The sequence below is a fragment of the Megascapheus bottae genome, chromosome 3 (genome assembly GCF_031878675.1).
Source record: "Megascapheus bottae isolate mThoBot1 chromosome 3, mThoBot2.hap1, whole genome shotgun sequence".
Lineage (NCBI taxonomy): Eukaryota > Metazoa > Chordata > Mammalia > Rodentia > Geomyidae > Megascapheus > Megascapheus bottae.
The window spans coordinates 28,281,306-28,300,944 of NC_143511.1; the positions used below are offsets into that span (position 1 = coordinate 28,281,306).

The 19,639-nt window shown below is 37.7% G+C and overlaps 1 protein-coding gene across 1 annotated transcript in view; it reads right to left on the minus strand.

The window, feature by feature from the left end:
• The window catches only part of Glis3 (GLIS family zinc finger 3), a 427,346-nt gene that overhangs the window by 147,990 nt on the left and 259,717 nt on the right, over positions 1-19,639 (minus strand). The window lies entirely within an intron of this gene.

The following is a 19,639-nucleotide window of genomic DNA, read 5'->3' on the forward strand; positions in this document are numbered from 1 at the left end:
AGGTGATGAAAGACAAGGATAACAAAAAGGAAAAGTTGAAATAAGGCCTATTTCTATCCTTCTTAATGACCGGAGAAAATTTCCAGGCAGTAGTACAAGGGAAAGAGACCCAGAAAGAATACAGATGATACCTCTCCAGTTGAGGAAATAGAGCAGGGGTTACACCAAAAGAAACTACAGTTCACAGTACCAAGTAGCAGACCACCCAGAGTACAATCCAACAAATCCCTTCAAGTTTATAGCAGAAAACTAAGAATCAATGCATGTGAATATAGGAAATTCAGAGGTGGGGGAACTCAAGAGAAAAGAAAGTACTTGTTACTGATTTCTCTAGCCAGATGGGAAAACTTGTCCTAGAAGAGAATAGGTATGATACTCAGGAAGATCTACCTGTACTCCTCACACTGCCAGCAAACTGCTTAACAGATCACCAGAACAACCAGTTGATTGCTGCATCCTTTGCTGTAGCATTGTTTACCACAGCCAAGATATGGAATCAATCTAGATGGCCCTCAGTGGACAAATGAATCAAGAAAATGTGGTGTGTGTATTATGGAATTCTACTCACCCATCAGAAAGAATGATACTGTACCATTTATAAGGAAATGGAAAGACTTGGGAAACACTATATTAAGAAAAAATGTAGTCTGCATGGTTTCCCTCATTTGTGGTAACTTGAATGTGTTTATAAATCTACAAGTAAACAAACTGAATGACTAAAATAAACACACATTATATAGGATCCTCGTCATTATCATCAGAGGCCAAAGGAGGTTATGCACTGGAGAGCTGAACAAAGACCCAAGAGCTATGTGCAGACGATTATACAAACTAATAGTCTATGAAATGAACTCCAAGGCATTTTTTTAGTTGCCATTGTTTTCTTTTTCCTTTTGTCTTGTTTGTTTGTATTTTGGAGGAGAAGGGAGGGCATATAAAAGGTAGAACAAGAACGAGCAAATACAATAGTGATACTCGGTAGATACCACTTGGAAAATGAACTGGTATGGGCAGGATGGGAGGGAAAGAATGGGAGAGAGCAATGGAAGAGCAGACAGTTCCAAAAAGAATTGTACTGACAGTACCTGATTTGTGTAACTGTAACCCTTATACTTATCAACTATACAAATATAATGTTTTAAAATGCCATCAAAAGAGATGTCCTTCAGTAACTAAGTGAATACACGTGGCACACATAGACAACAGGATAGTATTCACTATTAAAATGCTGTTATAGCAAAAGTCACTGAAAGCTGTTGAGTAACATTGAATAACAGGCTGTAGAGGTGACAGGGAAAGTGAGAAGAAGCAGCTGGGTGGATGTGATTACAGTATATGCATTGTGAAATTCCGTGGGGAACTCCATTGAGGAATTAACATACACTTCAGAAAAGGAATGACAAGAATCTATAACAGGTCCTATCTGAGATGGAGGCTAGGAGGATGAACAGAGAAGGTGAAAGAGGGTCAATATGGTTGAAGTGCTTTAGGTACACATATGAAACTGGAACAAAGAAGCTTGCTGAGATAGGTTTGACAAGTAGGGAAGCGAGAGGAACAGGAAGGAGAGAGAAGGGAAAGGGCTTGTGAAAATGATCCTGATCACAAAACATTGCATATTATCGACATGCCAAGATTAAACACCCTTGTACAATTAATTGATTATAATAAAAATGTAGGAAAAAGTACCACTGTGAGGTATGTCAATAATAGAGGAGACTGGGCCTACAGGGGAGAAGAAGTAAATGGGAAATCTCTGTTCTTTTCTATCAATTTGTCTTTGAACCTGACTCTTCCAAATAGAACCTTTAAAAGAGAAACCCTAATTACCCAGCATGCAAAGAAGTAGGAAAATATGAAGCAGTGTGAAGCATGATAACCCACATTTGTTGGAAGAGATTCACTGCCACAGTTATTTTAATTAGATCACCGAGTCATTAAAGTCATGGTTACAAGTGTAGTTTGTATATTCAAAAGAAGAGATGTGAAAGGTTCGATATTGTATTCATAAACTGCTTTGTTAAATGTCAACTCCTTGGCACACTAGTTAAGTCATAAAAAAACCCAAATCATATAAAGATAAGTTTCTGAAGATAAAAACAGCAATGTCTAGAAGAAAAATTGGGGGTGGGGGAAGGGGTTGATAGCAGAACTGACACGGCAGAAGGGAAGATACGTGAGAATGAAGTATATCAATAGAAAGTAAAATGAACAAACAAGAAACAGAAAGAAGAACTTTAAAAAAAATAAAGGGAGCCCCAATGAGCCATCCCACAGTTATAGCTCCAAGATTTATGTTTTGTTTTTTTTTCTACCTTGTCAAGGCATGTCAGGTGAAGAAGACTGGTAACTCTAACCACCATTATCTGACCACCCACTGAGGTGGGCACACAGGAGTGGATGTGTATGAGTTTGTTGGAGGTGAGGGGCTATATTCATGACCTTCTCTGAAAAATGATCAGATAGATCTACCCTGAAACTCATTAAATCTGAGTATCATCAGTAAAAATCCAGTCCCATGCATCCTGCGGTAGGTAAGGAGATTGGAAATGAGGGAAAACTCTTGTGAGAAGAGAACTACTTTTACACAATAAATCCTTATAAAACCCCAACAAATTCTGAATTTACTCTTCTCATATTAGTGTGGCCTAAAGCATCTGAAAAACTAGAGTCTAATTAAAGATGAAATAAAATAAGTTTTTCTTTAATGTGGCTCACTATACCACATATAAAAAAATTCTTTTCCCATGAAAACAGCTTATACTAATATAGCAATTAACTAAATTACTCCTTTTTTTTAAAAAAAAAAAAAGGAAAACGGGCCTTACTTCCCGACTCCTTTCCAAGAGCATGTGGCTGGGTCTTGGGTCCCAGCGTGTAGAAAGAAACAGCTCCAGTTGCCAACACCAGACATTTGGCAGACATTCCATCACCATTAATTCACTCAACTATTGAACCAAGGAATGATACAGAATTACCAAGTCACAAACCCCTATGGCTGGAAGAGAAAACAACAGATCATCAGTCCATTTATTACTTTTGACTGTACCACATACATTTCCCCTTCCTAATTCACACCAGCTTCTTCTGGAAGAATTAACTCTTGTGTTAAGAGCACATGGGTAAACATGTAGAAGCCAAAGGAACAGATCAGCCAGGGCATGGATATGTGAGCTATTAAAAATCTGGTCAAATAGTGGACCATTTTCTCTGGATACCACATTTGAAGAAGTAGTTCAGTTGTGAAAAACTGGGTAGTGATGTTTCATCATAGAGAAAGTGTGCTGATTCACTCATGAATTTGAAGATGTCTTGGGGTCCACATAGAGTGCTCAAGGCCCTGACCATACTGTGAACCCCTTAAACTTTTGAACTAGATTTAGTAAATAGTGACTAAAACACAGAAGGACATTATGAAGGGGAATTAAGTAATGTTAAGTGCTGAGACCATTGCTTAAAACACAGCAAATGATAAATACTAGCTAATGTATTATTATTATTATGGGTACCATCATTTTGTATTACTATGTACCTTCTGTTATACATGAAATGAAAGAATAAACCTATAACCCACATTTATTCAGGATCAGATGGTATTCTGCTTGCTAAAGCTAATCATTTGCCAGATGTAGTGGCTCATGCATGTAATCCTAGCTACACAGGAGGCTGGGATCTGAGGATCACGGTTCAAAGCCAGCCCAGGCACTAAAGTCCATGAGACTCTAGTCTCCAGTTGATCACCAGAAAACTGGAAGTGGAGCTGTGGCTCAAGGGGTTGGGCAGTAGCTGTGAGCTAAAGAGTCCAGGACAACACCCAGGCCCAGAGTTCAAGTCCCACGACCAGGGGAAAAAAAAGAATCATTCATCTACACCAGGCTAAATAAATTTGGGTGGTTCTTGTCACAATTCTGAAGTACTTAGCTTAAGGATGTCTGTCACACTACCTCCACAGGATCTAGAGAAAGTGCAGACACCCCAAAAGCTTTATGGGTATCTGTATGTATATATGTATTTTTGTATTTGGGACTGAGACAGAGAACTGGTCCACAGCATTTATCCAATTTCTGAAGCCATCTATTTCACTAAGAAGATGGTTATTGTATTTATTTTATATTTGTATCTATATTCTTTTATAACTTCAGGAGAAAAATGTAAAGAATATGACCTTACTTAGTGCTCTTCTGAAATTCTGAGGCAGACTCTATAATGGAAACTGCCCTAGAATTGATGCTCTTCAGAACAAATTCCTTGAAGTTGGTCACAATTCCAACTTGGGAATCAATCTAGAAGGCATCAGCTCAGCAGCTCAACTAAGAACTTGCTGGTGGAACTCTGATTATCAGCTACCAATATAAAGGAGAGAAGCTAGGACTGTTTCTCCTCCCTTTCCAGTCTACCTGGAGTGATCCCTTTGAAAAAAAAAATAAGCAATGGGAGAAGTTGCACTTCTAGCATGGCAAAAATTCCAAGACTCTACACTGATGAAGGCTCTGCCACACGTAAGGATAACTTAAAGAGTTTGAATCCTGGGAGGTGGAGTGGGGGGTGGGGAATTATGAACTAGAGGGGAACTTACATCTGCACAGGATGACTGCTGAAGAATTAATACAGTGCCATTTTCCTTGCATGCAGCATCATGGACACCTAAGCATGGAGTACCAGGGCTTTGCCACTTTCAAGCATTCTTGTATTCCACCCTCTGTACCTCAATGTCCTTATCTGCCAAGTAAGGCATTTGAAAAGAACATTTACAGTTCCCTCAGCTCTACTATTCTGAAAATTAGTGGTGAGAAACTGACAATTTTATACACCAAAGGCCAAACATTTTAGTCAATGTCTGTCATACTTGCCAGGCTTAAATTATGACAAGTCTAAAGCAATAGAATCTGAAGTAATGAGTTTTTACAGCCAGAAAAGGCCTTACCAAAGAGCTGTACGCTGTTCACAGTTCTAACAACTGTGAGCCTCACCAAAAGTTACCAAAATGAAAATTTCAAGAATGACAGGAACTAGCAGGCCAGGGCCTCATGTCTGTAATTCTAACTACATGGAATACTGAGAGTAGAATGACCAAAGTTAGAAGCCGTCTTAAATATACATGCATGACCTCCTTCTACACAGATAGCTGTGTAAAGGGTATCTGCCTATCAACTCAGCTACCTGGGAAATTAAGACTGAGAAGACCATGGTACAAGGCCAGCATGGACAGAAATGTTTGCAAGACTCCATCTCAATGGCAGAATCCAGATGTACGAGTGTGTACCTGTCATCACAACTACACAGGGAGCCTAAGATAGACAAATTGTGGTCTTCTGAGTGAATACCCAAGCAGGAAGTAAAATCCTATCTCAAGTATAACAAGGAAAAAAGAAGCTCAATGAGTAGAGTACAAGGTTCTGCGTTCAAATCATATGACCTTCCTCCTACCATACAATAATAAGGCAGAGAAGATGAACACAGAGATAATATGATATATATTAAGGGCTGACCAAATACAGGAGACAAAAATCCCAGAAGATTAATATTTCATTTGCAAATGAAACTGAGCTGTTTCACTATGAAAATAATGCCCATAAAATTTAAAGTAATTTAACAAGAAACTCATTTCCCTTCTTAAATTAAAAATCCAGACAATGTACCATGTAATTTTAAAATTCCAAGTACACAGAGAACATGAAAGGTTTAAAAATGAAAGATTCTCCTTTTTTTTTGAGTAATGTTTGGTAATTCACCTACCTCCTCTGAAGTTGGGGTGGATTGTTGACACATTTGCTGTAGGAATGATTAACTTTAATGTGATTAATGTGGGCTTTCACTATTTTACACCCCACATTGCTCTTGGAATAGCCTGTCATAACCTGCATCATGTATGAAGTTCATGTTCTCCCCACAATGTTCCAATAGCAATCTACCTTTGAGGAAGTACTAGAAACCCGTCTTTGAACAGCCAATTGACTTCATAGCTTCTTGAAGCTCACAGAAACTTAGGCTGCTCTTACATATAGCAGTGGGTTAACTTAAATGTAAACAACTAGCAAAGTTTTATGATGAAGTGTTTTTTTTTTTAGTTAAATCACTCAGAAAAAGAATTTTAAGCTTCAATTGTTGCTAAGACACAGTGACAATTAAAGATCACTCCCTTTAAAGGGTCACCATGCAATGAAGGAGGGAACACAAACGTGAAAAGCACAAGAAAGGAAGAGGTGGAGTTGAGGAGGGTTTGGCTTATATTGACATAATGCTTCAACAGTGGCATGTGCAAGAGGAGCAAAGTGCAGCTCTGGTGACTAATAATGGTGTCAAGAAGAAAGAGAAAGGACAATTTTCTAGAGGTGTGGGGGTGGGGTTCTAGAGCTTGACCTGCAGACCTGGCCACTGTCCCTGAGCTTTTGTGTCTAAACTACACTACCACTCTACCACTTGAATCACAACTCCATTTCCAGCCTTTTTTTCTTTTTTTGGCAGTTAATTGGCAATAGTCTCATGGATACTCCTCAGATCTCAGCCTCCTCAGTAGCTAGGATTATAGGCGTTTGCCACTAGCACTTGATAGTTTTCTAGTTTTGATATCTAAAAAAAATGGTCCTGTCAACACCTTAGTTTAGAGAATAAAGAATAAAGGAGAGATGTAATGAAGATTATGTTTAAGAACCTTGATCTTTATTGGTAATTCATCTTACTGTTTCTTTCTTTCTCTGTTTCATTTGCCCATGGGGCAAACAAAGTATTCCATGAGGTAGTGGGTATATAGAAGAAGATAGACTGTGGAGTTTTGTCACACAGGTGAGAAACCCTGAATAACTGATCTGCTTTGTTAGTCCTCAAATTCCTTGTTGCACAATACTAACCACATTAATTTATTATAGGGTTACTTTGTGATAAGGATTCACTTACCATCGGTATTGTGCTTAATAGCATCGTGGGTGCATGCATCAACCTTAAATAAATTTACCCTCCATCAGCCTTGGTGATCAGAGGGTCTACATCCCAAGTCTCAGAGTCTATAGGGTCATGTGACTCATAGCTGGTTATACTGACAATAATTCTCAGACCTCTCCAGCAAATGTGCCAGGCCTTCTCAACTATTTTCTTCCTGTGCTGATGAAAATTTGGGGCTTTTACTCAGTTCTCATCTCCCTCCCCTCCCCCTTATACAAGCTATCTCCATTTTTGTCAATATAACAAAAATGTCTAAGGTAATCAACTTATAAAGAGAAAGGGCTTATTTTGGCTCACTCTTTTTTGGAAGTTCCATTAGGCTTGTCACTGCTTTTAAATGTCATCACCAGATGGCAATGGCAAGAAGCATATGGCAGAGCAAACCTCCCTACCTTATCATCCAGGAAGCAAAATAGAGCAAGGTGGAAGATAGACATTTATACTTGGCTTCAGGACATTCTGCCAATGACCTACAGTCCTCCCACAAGGTCCCAATTGCCATCACTTCCCAACTCTACTACCTTGGAACCAAGTCTTTAATTCAAGAGCTTTCTGGGCACCAGTGGCTCATACCTGTAATCTTACTACTCAAGAAATAGATTTGGCAGGGCCAGGAGTTTGGCCTAGTGGTTAAAGTGCTTGCCTAGCATGCATGAAGACCCGGGTTCAATTCCTTGGTACCACATATGTAGAAAAAAGCTGGAAGTGGTGCTGAGACTCAAGTGGTAGAGCTCTAGCTTTGAGAAAGTCCAAGGACAGTGCTCAGGCCCTGAGCTCAAGCCCAGGACTGGCAAAACAAACAAAAAAAAAGAAATAGATTTGGGGATGGAGGTTCGAAGTGAGTGTGAATGGAAAATTCCTTGAGAGTTTTACTTCCTGTTAAGAAGCAAAATTTCAGACTGGGGGTATGGTTGAATTGATAAGAGAGTGCCAGCTGTGAGCTAAAAAGCTGAGTTAAAGAGCAAGGTTCTGAATTCAAGCCTCAGTACACTGGCACACCTGTGCGCGCGCACACATACACACACACACACGCACACGCACACACACATGCACACATACAGGAGACTTTTAAGAGACATTCATGATTCAAACTATAGCATAAACATTTAGGTTCCCAAAACACCCCCACCCCCAGCCCCAAGTAGTTTCATGATAACTCTTATTGTCTTTGGTTATTGAATGGATCTCACTGTTCTCTAAAAATCAAATGAGACTGGCTCATTTGCAGCTGAAAATTCCTGCCTGGATCCTCACTGTTTTTGGAGGAGAGTGGCTTTGTTTAAAATGAATATTACCTTACACTAGTTGTACAGTAGGATTGTGTATTTATGTATGCAATGAATCTTGATCAGTGCCACACAATACTTGGAGATGAACTGGAGGCCAAGACATGAGCCTGTTTGATCCTTCTCCCTGATTTTTCTCTACCCTAATTCTACCCATGGGCTCTTTTATTAGTGCATTCCTACACAGTACTTGCCTCTATGCTTTCACAACACTGCTTCCTCTGTAGAGAATATCCTGTACACCCTCAAAGACAGAGCTCAAATGCTACCTCCAAGTCTTTGGGTTCCATATGGGCCCTAAACACCAGTTCATCTAAAGGCAAATCTACTGATAAATATTCACCAAAGAAAGTCTTAAGGAAGGACTATTCCTCAGCAACAACCTCAGGGAGCTTGAAGCACAGCTGCATAAACAGAATTCCCTCTTTGCATACAACCAAATTTGGATCAGGAATTATTTTTTATAAAAAAGTATCACAGTAGCTTGACTATGTGCAAAAAATCAAATTGCCTTGATTGCTAACAGGAGCTAATCAACTTCACTGGAGCATTATTTGACTGCATCTCTAAAAGCCCAGTTAGCTGCATAACAAAGGCTAGTTTTTCATCAGTTAATTTTTTTCTCTTCATATTCTATTTTAGATTTCATTTGTGAATAATGTCCTTTTCCTCAGAATAATAATGTCTCACTCCTCCTTTTCAGGCTCACATTTCTTTAACATGGAATACCCCAATGACCTAAGTATCAGTGTACTTTTTTAAAGATTAGACTCAGCACACTATGACAGCCCTTGAAGGTGTATTAAGAAACCTAAAAATTGCATGTCGTCATCATCACTCAAAATACACAGATTCGAGAATATAAAATTAAGATGCTGGATCAGTTTACCCGCATCCAGTTTACAAGGTTTAGAGGTTTGTGTATGACACTGGTTGCCCAGAGTGGTACCTCTGGACTCCAGGAAATCAAAATTGCTTTGTCTGTTGTTGCTCACTCAAGATTTTTGTGCTCCCAGTGTGCCACCAGCAGATCAACTCCCAGTATCCTTTGCTAGGCTGAAGCAGAGACCACAAAATGTCTGGTTGCAGTGTTGCCACAGCTTGCAACAAAAGTGAGATGGTTTTAGGAAGTAGGCTGTGTTAAAGACACTGCTTGACAAGTTGACGTAAAAGAGGCTATAAATATGCCATTGGTTCCTGATGCTGGAAAATTCTTCCTGACATGAGAATGGTGTTACTCAATTACACTGAGTGAACGCATTTCAGATTCGTTTCAGGCCAGTTGAATCCTGAAGGATCTCTCAGTGAAACTCGTTGGATAGATCACCTCCTTCCTTCAAAATGCCTTCAAATTACCCTAGTATTCTTCTTTTGTGGGTTTTAACCATTTTGAAGGAAATGATTCTGCGCCTGCAGTCTGGAGTGCTGGATGGCAGAGATCTTGTCTACATAGTTCCCAACATTTACTAATCATTCAGTAATTATCTACAGCATGAAAAATTCTAAACTAAATACCACACCATTCCTTTCCCCCAAACTCCTTCCACAACTTTTATCCTAACTCACGGACAGAATACAACTAGATCCAGGCACGTATTGTTCTTCCAAAGTCTGGAAAAATACAATTATATTATCCAACCTTGCCGGCTGAGTTAGTGATACCCAGATAACAGACCCAAAAGTTTTGCTTTCACAGGGACAGCAATGAGCAGTGTGAAAAGCACACTCATTACTTTTATGGCAGCTATCATACAATGGGAAAAATAAATCTGAAAAATCAATAGATATGGCCACACATAAAAAGTATTTAAATGGTAGGGAAGGAAGACTGGTCTCAAGGAAATGTAAATACAAAAGATATGAAAATTATCAGCCTAGACTTATGTTATTAAAAGTTACTTGGCTTAAAGCTATTTAGCATAATTTTACATTTTCATGCAGTAAAGGAATCAAAATTGATTGTGATGACTAGAGGAGTAAGGTACAATTCCAATAGCAATCTGAATTTCAAGTGGGAGGTAAAAAATTTCTCATTGCTACCTAAACCAATTTTTCTTATTTCTTTTCCAAGACCCTTTCTGTAGCTTAAATGATCCTAACCTTCCAAAACTCATATTGAAACCAAATCCCCATTGTATGAATGGGGGGAAAAAGAGCAGAGTGTAAAATGCTCTGTTCAATGAGGGCTTCATCCTCACAAAGAATGGATAAATGAGCTTTCATGCCTGGATTCATTCTTTGCCATCTTTCTACTAGGGGAGAAACAGTGTTCAGTCTCTTTGGAGGACACAACACTCAAGATGCCATCTTAAAAGCAGATACTAGGGTCTTAACCATTGCTAAATTAAATCTTAGATTTCCCTGCTTCCAGAACTGAGAGAAATTGACTTCTTTTTGTTTGTTTGTTTGGTTTTTTTAATAAATTATCTACCCGCAGGTATTTTTCTCCAGCTAGTCAAAACAGAATACGACAGGATAGAATTGAGAACATGAAGTGATTTCACACGTTTTTTCCCTTTCTTTATTCAAAGAGAAGTTCTCTGGAGGTTTGGACTGGGTTTCCTCTTAGCCATGGGGTTAGCCATGAGGATATATACAAATCCATTTGTAGCCACTTAGTGCTTGCAACTGGGCACAGCTATGATACTATGATGGGCATAAGGAATAGTAATTTCATGTTAATTAGCTTGATGTGATCATTCCACAATGTTTATATATCTTAAAGCATCACATTATTTATAATATGTTATTTATTCATACAGCTGTTCCTCAGAATCAATGGAGGAACATTTCAGAACGCTCTTCAGAGAGCATAACCCATATATGCTCAAATCTATTGCATCTAATTTCAAAATATTTGCAAATTTTTGTACTGGTCCTGGAGCTAAAACCAAGAGCCTGAGTTCTATGCCTGAGATTTTTTGCTAGCATTTTATCATTTGAGCCATAGCTCCACGCCTGGCTTTTATGGTGTTTTATTGGCTATAAGAGCCTTACAGACCTTCCTGCCCAAGCTAATTCTGAACCACAATTCTGAGATCTCAGCCTCATGGGTAACTAAGATGACAGGAATGAGCCACCAGCAGCTAGTTCAGTATGATTTTCCCCAATTATTTTCCATCAAAGATTGAGTGACTCTATAGCAATGGAATCCACAGACAGAATACCAAAGGCCAAATTAATACAACTTTCAGTTGTTATTTTAAAAATATTAAACAAACCCTCAGCCTAATTTTAATTATGTTCTAAAATCTAAGTACCAGTGATTGTATATAGATTCCCTTCTTGAATACTTGTTTGTTAAACACATCATTTGAAATATGATGTAAAATCAGTGTTAATGAACACTCTAATTAAAAAAATTAACTAAATTTTATAAAAAGGAGACGCTCATTTGCATCTTCAAATAACTTTAAGTATTGTTAGGGAGACAAAGTGAGGATATATGAAACATAAAACAATGATCAAATGTTGGGTTTGTGTGATGACTAAAGTCAAGTCATTGGAAACTAAAAGAAAGGTTAGAAAAATCACAGGATGGAGGAGACCGTCAGATATATGTCAAGGCAGGGAATAAAAAAAAAAACAATTTCAGCCATACTGAGAGGGAAATTCTGGGAAAGGTTGGCATGGGTAGCCCTGTGAGGTATATATGTAGTAAGTGAGAGTGAGTGGGCTGCCTCATTGTTAGGCAAGGAAAAAGACAGGCCTGGCATACAGGGCATAGAATTACGGCCCCAAAACTACAAGAAATTCTCAGGATTCTCATGAGTCTGATGTTGAATTACTTCTGGAAGGACATCCCCGCCCTTCCAATGTCCCTTCGACCTTCACTTTTATCCACACTTGAAAGAAAAAAATTACAAGGAGAAAATGGAAACCTAAGTAGGCTATGTATTTGTCCATCAAGAAGGTGAATGGCTGGTGTCACCACCTGCTGTTAGGGAACTGGAGAGTAACAAAGCAGCAGTGAATAAGCAGAAGGGAACTGAGAAGCAAGCATCCAAATTCAATCCCAGTGGTAAAACACAATGGAAACGATATGAGAGGAGGGCAAGGCATGGGCAAACCAAACTAGGAAGTCTAGAAATTTTAACCAGGCTTGCACTCAAGGATCCTGATAAAGCTACGTGAAGATGGTGGGGAAGCTGTCTCCTATTTACCTACGTGTATTTCTGTTTCCCAAGCTGTGGGAAACTTATTTATACCTATTTGGGTTTTTTTCTTGTAAATTTATCTTATTAATAGTTGAGTTACATAGATACTACCGTGGGGTGAAGTGAAGGTAGATTTCACCTTCTTAGGCTAATGACATGACACTGCAACAGAAAGATGAAGAACATGAACATACAAAGGTGTGTGAAGTGCCTCTCCCCAGAAGTTGGAATTAATAAACAATTCAAAGCTTATTGGATGGATGGGTGGAGGGATGGAGGGAGGGATGGATGGATGGATGGATGGGAGATGGCATACTCACTCTTTTCTCTGACATTTTCATACTTCTTAAGACATTTTCTAAGGAAACTCCATAAGAAAACCTAACAATTCATTGCTTACAAAAAAAGCCTCTTAAGTCTTACCAAAAAGCCTTAACTCTTTTGAGGGAAGGGGCTATGATGTACCATTCTAGTTTCCTAGGGTTGTGGAGAGAATCCTAACAAATACTTTTCGGAAGACTTGTTTATATTAGACAACCTTATCTAGCAAGTCCAGAGACTAGAACCTTCCTAGTCAGATGTTTATCCACTTTCTGGAAAATGCCTGATACAGAAGAACATCAGAATCCCAAGATAAGCCAGATGATAGTGATTCACATTTGGAACTCTAGCTATTCAGGAGCCTCAGCTCAGACAGAAAAGTTAGAGACCTTATCTTGAAGATGCCCAGCATAAACAATGACTGGAGGTATGGGTTAAGTGGTAGGGTGACAGCCTAGCTAGCAAGTGCACAGTCCTCAGTTGAAGCCTCAGTATGACCAAGAGGTATCTCAAGAATTTCTAGAAAGCAAGTTCTGAGCATCCATATTTGCCACAGAGAAGAATGGCTCATAACTTTACTCTTACTCTACCTATAAAGTCATTGCTAAGACTTAAAATATACTGAATTGACCTATCTGTTTTGATTTTCTCTTGATATAATGGCGTTATTTTAATTCCATTGTTGGTCCACATAAGGCACTCTATGTACTTGCTAATGAAGAGAACAGTAAAGAACATGACATTCCAAAACGTACTTTTCCCCATGATTTGCCCTTCTTCTATCAGCATGAAGTACTTTTTACTTCAGAGGTTATTTTTTATAATCAGCTGCAAAAATCATTACTATGATGCTTCTTTTTGTCTCTTTCTGTGCTTGTTGGCTTATGGATTCCATCTCTTCCCCATGTCCCCTTTTCCCAGAAAATGCTTACTTGTACAGGTTCTTAATAGCTTGTTATAGCATCAGACCATCTAACTTGTAAAGATTAACTATCTTCCTACATATGAGTGTTGATATAACTGACTATACTTTAACAACGGATCTGTGATGGGAAACAAAATTGTTTTTCTTTTTCTTGTTGTTAAATGTTGGGGCCACTTGTGAATGCAGGAAAGTACTCTATATGCATTTACTAAGTAAGTAAGCATGAACTAGTAATGCATAAGACTCTATTTCAGTTGATTAGAAGGGACAAAAACAACAGATATAATAGATAGTCATTGACTTATTTTTACCTAACAGATAGTTTCAAATCTAACTTCACCAAAACTTTGCCTCACAAATAGAAAGGAAATCAAGTTTGCATTTCAACTTCTCTTAGTTTCCCATCCCATACAGAAAGTTTTGGCAGCTAACCACAAGAAAGATAGGAGAATCAAGGCCTAAGTCACCATAAGGCAAGTGGCTCTTAAAAGCAGATAGGAATAATGAAGAATTCAAACTTCCTGGAATCATAAGAAAAACCAGAATCATAGTCAAGGTGAAAGGCATTTATAGATCTCCAACACACAACATTCTCTTGTATCTGGTGTAGTCCTGGGAGATGAATTCTCACAAAGAAATATACATATTCTTTATCACCATAATAGTGAAAATCACATATAAACCTTGACAAAAGTGAGATCTCACAATTTGTATTAATTATTTCAAAGCATTGATTTCTAATGTGCAAATATTTAGGGCCGGAAAACAAACATATGTTCTTCTTTAGAATATCATCTTGTATCATAAACTGTGTGGATTATGCGACCGCTATAGCTAGGTTCACTATTTCCTTAAGAAATTATCAACTAGTCATTCCAAGATTTTTTTAATTATTAAGCAAAGAAACCAGAATTTGATTTCATGGGAGAAATTCAAGATTACTCTAGAAAAATAAAGACTTATTAAAACACAACATCCAATTGAAGCCAGTCACCTGCATTAGGGCCATTCTGTACAAACTCTGGCTCAGTGATAAAAATCACTTCTTCATGTTTCCATCTAGCTTCTGCCATTCTCAACTTAAATTTAAAACTTTGCAACATTGAGAAGCTATAAACTATGTAGTTTGTTCTACCCACATCAATTATAAATTCATTTGTGGGGGAAAAAAGAAGCGAACTAAATCAGTCACAGTAATTTAAAAAATTAAGTGAGGAACTGTCAAGAATGACTTCCCTGAAGAAATAGGATGTCTTCTTAAGTTAAATTATAGAATAATTTATAGAAAATTAAAAGTAGCAAACGAATTCTCAATACCTTTGAGCCCCTGGGCCCAGAGAACAGTAACGGCATATATTTCTGCCTTTTCTTCTGAGAAATACCCTCTCTCTATCTTTTCCTAGTACCTCTCATTGGCAAAGGAAAGTTACATGTGCTGACTCAGTACTTCAAGAACCACCATGATAGAGAAACTGAGGCTGTGGCACTGCTGCAGATAATTTTGTTCTGGAACTTTGATGACTTCTGTTGATTAAGACAAACTTAAAATATGGACTTTCTCATGCTATAATTCATAGAACTTCACTTCCCATTCACCACCCCCATTCCCATCTGTAAAGTACCATTATGGAAACTTTGTTCAGATAGGAATACTCCATATCACTATCAACAATACTGCCATCTGTTCCCATGATTTCCCAACTAACACAATATAGAAGCACAAGACTGATCAATAAATCTTAAGTGTCTTAAAATCAAGCTCAAAATTCAGTAAAATATAATTGTTCAACAAAGTAACATTCCTTTGCATAGAACAGAAAAAAAAGTTCCAACTGGAACTGGTCAAGTTAAATAACTTATCATAAGAGGCCAGCACAGAACCCTAACATAGGAGGCCATCACAGGAGGCTGTACAAATGGAAAGGCCAAGAATCTCTCACCAACTACACTGTGGCATGTAAAGGGAACTAATGGATGACACAGTAGTTTGTAGATATTAGCAAACAGTACCAGATTTAATCATATAAAATTAAAGGAACAAACAATTGACTTGGCACATAGTTACAAATAAACCTGGTTGAATTCTCGTGGGCCGAATGTCATTTCCCTCCACTCCAATTGCCACAGACTTCACTACAACTTTTGACTCAGTAAGAAAGGAGGAAATGAAGCTCAGAAATGCATACAAAATATGACACCAATCTTGTGATCATGATAAAAGCATGCTCAAAAAAGAAAAGCCTTTAAGAAAATGATTGCACACGTTCCCTGAATACTTGGAGTAGACAAGTAGAATCAGTGAGAGGGTATCATATTTATTAGATGACAATCTGGAAATGTTCTTGTGTCCCTACAAGCCTGATAGTGTCCATTGTCAGTAGGTGTCATGAGAAGAGCTCTACCCCAGTCCTCTTCTACTGAGAGAAACCAAGGATCAACTAAATTCTTTGTGTCCCTGAGCAAGCAGCAGTAGGAACCAGAAGGTGCCTGCACCTTCTCAGATAAACTGAGGCAACCAAATTAGCCCCACAAAGTTTTTTGGGTCAAGTGATACAGGCCTGTAATCCTAGATACTCTAGAGGCAGAGATAAGATTATAAATTCAAGACCAGCCCTGGCAAAATTAGTGAGTCCCTAGCTGGATACTACAGACACAGAGAGCTGGGGCATTGCCCAAGAAGTACAGTGCTTTCTGGGTTCAATCCACAGTTTACCTCCTCTAATAACAGCCTCCACAAAAAAACTCCATGAGTTAAAGTGATGTTGTAATCACAGTTCACTAAGGCATGTAAAGACTTACCTGCTAATTATAAACAGGATGGATCACCTACTCAAATGAAAGAATAAAACAGAAACTTGGTAGAGAAAATGTACAGTATGCAATAAAACAAAAGAAAATAGTCATTAATCAAGAACCAAGAAAATCAATCTTGAATGAATGAAGATCAACAAAGGCAAATGTCAAAATGAAATGATATTGAGATTATCCAGAAAATACTTCAAAGTATTTATTACAAAAATGTTTTAGCAATTACAATTCTCCTGAAACAAACAAGAAAAAAACTATACTAAAGAAATAAAGCTCCAAAAGCAAATGCTGTTATAGAATTAAACACTAAAAACAACTTCAAACCTTGCTGGATTGGTTCAACAGTAGAAATTGTTTGATTTCAACCACAAAAAAATAAACCTGAAAAAGCAAACCAAAAAAAAAAGTCACACACACACACACACACACACACACACACACTGAAGAAACAATGCCTCAAAAGCATATGGAATGATCATAAGAGATCTAATATTTGTATAATTCAAACTCATTGGAAGCCAATAGAAATGAATAAATATATACCCAATGAATGAATAGTGCACAGTGTGTTTCCAAATTTGGTAAAAGAAAATACCTACAGATTATTACTGAAGTATAATTGACAGGTCAAAAGTTGCATATAGGTAAGATATATGGCTTTGTGGTTTGATATTTGTGTATATTATAAATCATTTAGCATGATCAAGCTGATATTGGATTTAAGAAACATCTGAAACCATTCGGCCAGACGTTGAATGGAAAGATGAGCCAATTATATATTGTATAGCCAGATAAATTATCCTTCAGGAATGAAGGAAATTTCTTTTTAAATCTTAAAATTATCCCAAAGAATCAGATGAGAACAGACATACTAGTGAAGATTAATAAACATCTTAAACAGAAAGAAAGTGATAAAATAATCCTGGAGCATCCGAAAGGAAAAATACAGTAGAAAAGGGAGATATGTTGCATTATAGAAAAGATTACAATGTCTCTCATGAGTTTGTTTTGCTACATATGAAAATCTTAAAACCATATGACACTGAAGACAATGATTAAAAGTAGGGGAAGGGGGCCGGGAGTTTGGCCTAGTGGTAGAGCGCTTGCCTAAAAGCAGGGGAAGTTAAAAGGACCTCACTGGAAGTAAAGTTGCCATCCTATACTTAAGATTTCTGAGGAAAGGCACATGCTCTAAAATAGTAAAGCAGTAACAAAGAAGGAAGTGGAAAGCATCTTCATATGTAATAGATCTGCTATTTAGTTGTAGTCATCAGAACAGTGTGACATTAATGAAGACACAGATCAATGGAACAAAATGCAGAACCAAGGGGAAATGCTTGCAAACATTCTCCAACAGACAGCTGACAACTTCTTGAATCAATTCAAAGAAGGAAGGGCAGCCTTTTCATCAAATGGTGCTAAACCCAATGGACAACATTAGGGCAGAAAAAAAAAAATCTCTGACCCAAAGATTTTTCTGCCTTATAGGCAGTGGATCATAGACTTAACTATAAAACATAAACCTGTAAGACTTTTAGAAAAATAAATATATCAGAGTTATCCAAGCTTAGTCAAAAAGTTCTTAGACTTGGTATTAAAGCATGATCCAGAAAACTACTGACAGAATAAAAATAAATAAATAAAAATAAATATATTGTTTAATCAAATAGCTCGTGGGAAGAGAATGAAAAGGGAAGGAGACAGGGAGAAAAATCACATGTCCAACTAAGGATGAATATATAGGTCTTATTTTTAAGACTCTCAAAACTCAGCAGTAGTAAAATAAATCATCCAATAAGAAAATGGGGAAAGAGCTGGGTGCTGCTGGTTCATGCCTATAGTCCTAGCTACTCAGGAGGCTGAGATGTGAGGATTTTGTTCAGTGTCAACCTGGGTCGGTGAAACTCTTACCTCCAGTTAATCACCAGTAAACTAGACATGGGGCTGAGGCTCAAAGAGGTAAAGCACTAATGTTGAGCAAAACAGCTCAGGGAAAGTGCCCAGGATCTGAGTTCAACCTCCATGACCAATGACAACAGCAACAACAGAACAAACAGAAAATGGGGAAAAGACATTGAGAACCATTCACAGAATAAGACATGGGGACAGCAAATAACCATATGCAAAGATATCCAAGATTATTTGCATCGGGAGAATATAAATTAAAACCACAAGGTGATACTACTATATACCTATCAGTATGATTAAAAAATTTTAATAAATGATGACAACAATGAGGATGAGCAAAGATATGGAGAAACTGGATCCCTCATACATTGGTGATAAAATAATGCAGCCATTCTGGAGAAGTTTTCTTATAAAACTAAACACAAAATTACCAGATGACCCAGAAATGGTACTGTTGGGCAATCATCCAGAGAAATGAAAATTTATGTCCACACACAAATGTTCATAGTAGCTTTATTTGTAATCGCTCGAAGTGGAATCATCCCAGATGTCCTTTACCAGGTAAGATGGCTAAACAAACTAGAATATTGTGGAATAAATATATCAGGCAATATTGCTCAGCAATAGAAAGGAATAAAATATTGATACATGCACACAACAACAACAACAACTTGGATGAATCTCTAGTGAATTACAATGAGTAGGAAGAAAAAGCCAATCCAAACATGTTACAGACTATAAGATTCCATTCATGTAACATTTTCAACATGAAAATATTTTAGTAAGAGAAGACAGTTTTAGTGGTGCCAAGGTTAAAGCTGGGGCAGATGGGAAACAAGTGGGTATGGTTACGACAGAGAAAATAGAAAGGGTTGTGCTTTTGGAAATAGACAATATTTTGGCTACTGTAGCAAATACAAAAAAACAAGACAACATGTACACACACATACACAAACACACAAGTATATAGTACAGGTCTCACTGAAGACAGGATATAAATGATCTAGGTTGGGATACTATAATACAGTTTTATAAAACACTACTACTAGGGATGAAGTGGATAAAGAATACAAGGGCTTCCCGAATTATCACTTACAAGTGTGTGTGTGTGTGTGTGTGTGTGTGTGTGCGAATATACAGTCATCTCAATAAACACTTGACAACTATCACAATGAAAATGATGAGTACAATGACATTTCTCCCATGATATCCATTTTCAAACATGTCCCTTGATAATCAAGGCTAGCTGTTCCATGGAGGAAGGACTACATTTAAAATTCTTTTTTGTATGGCTT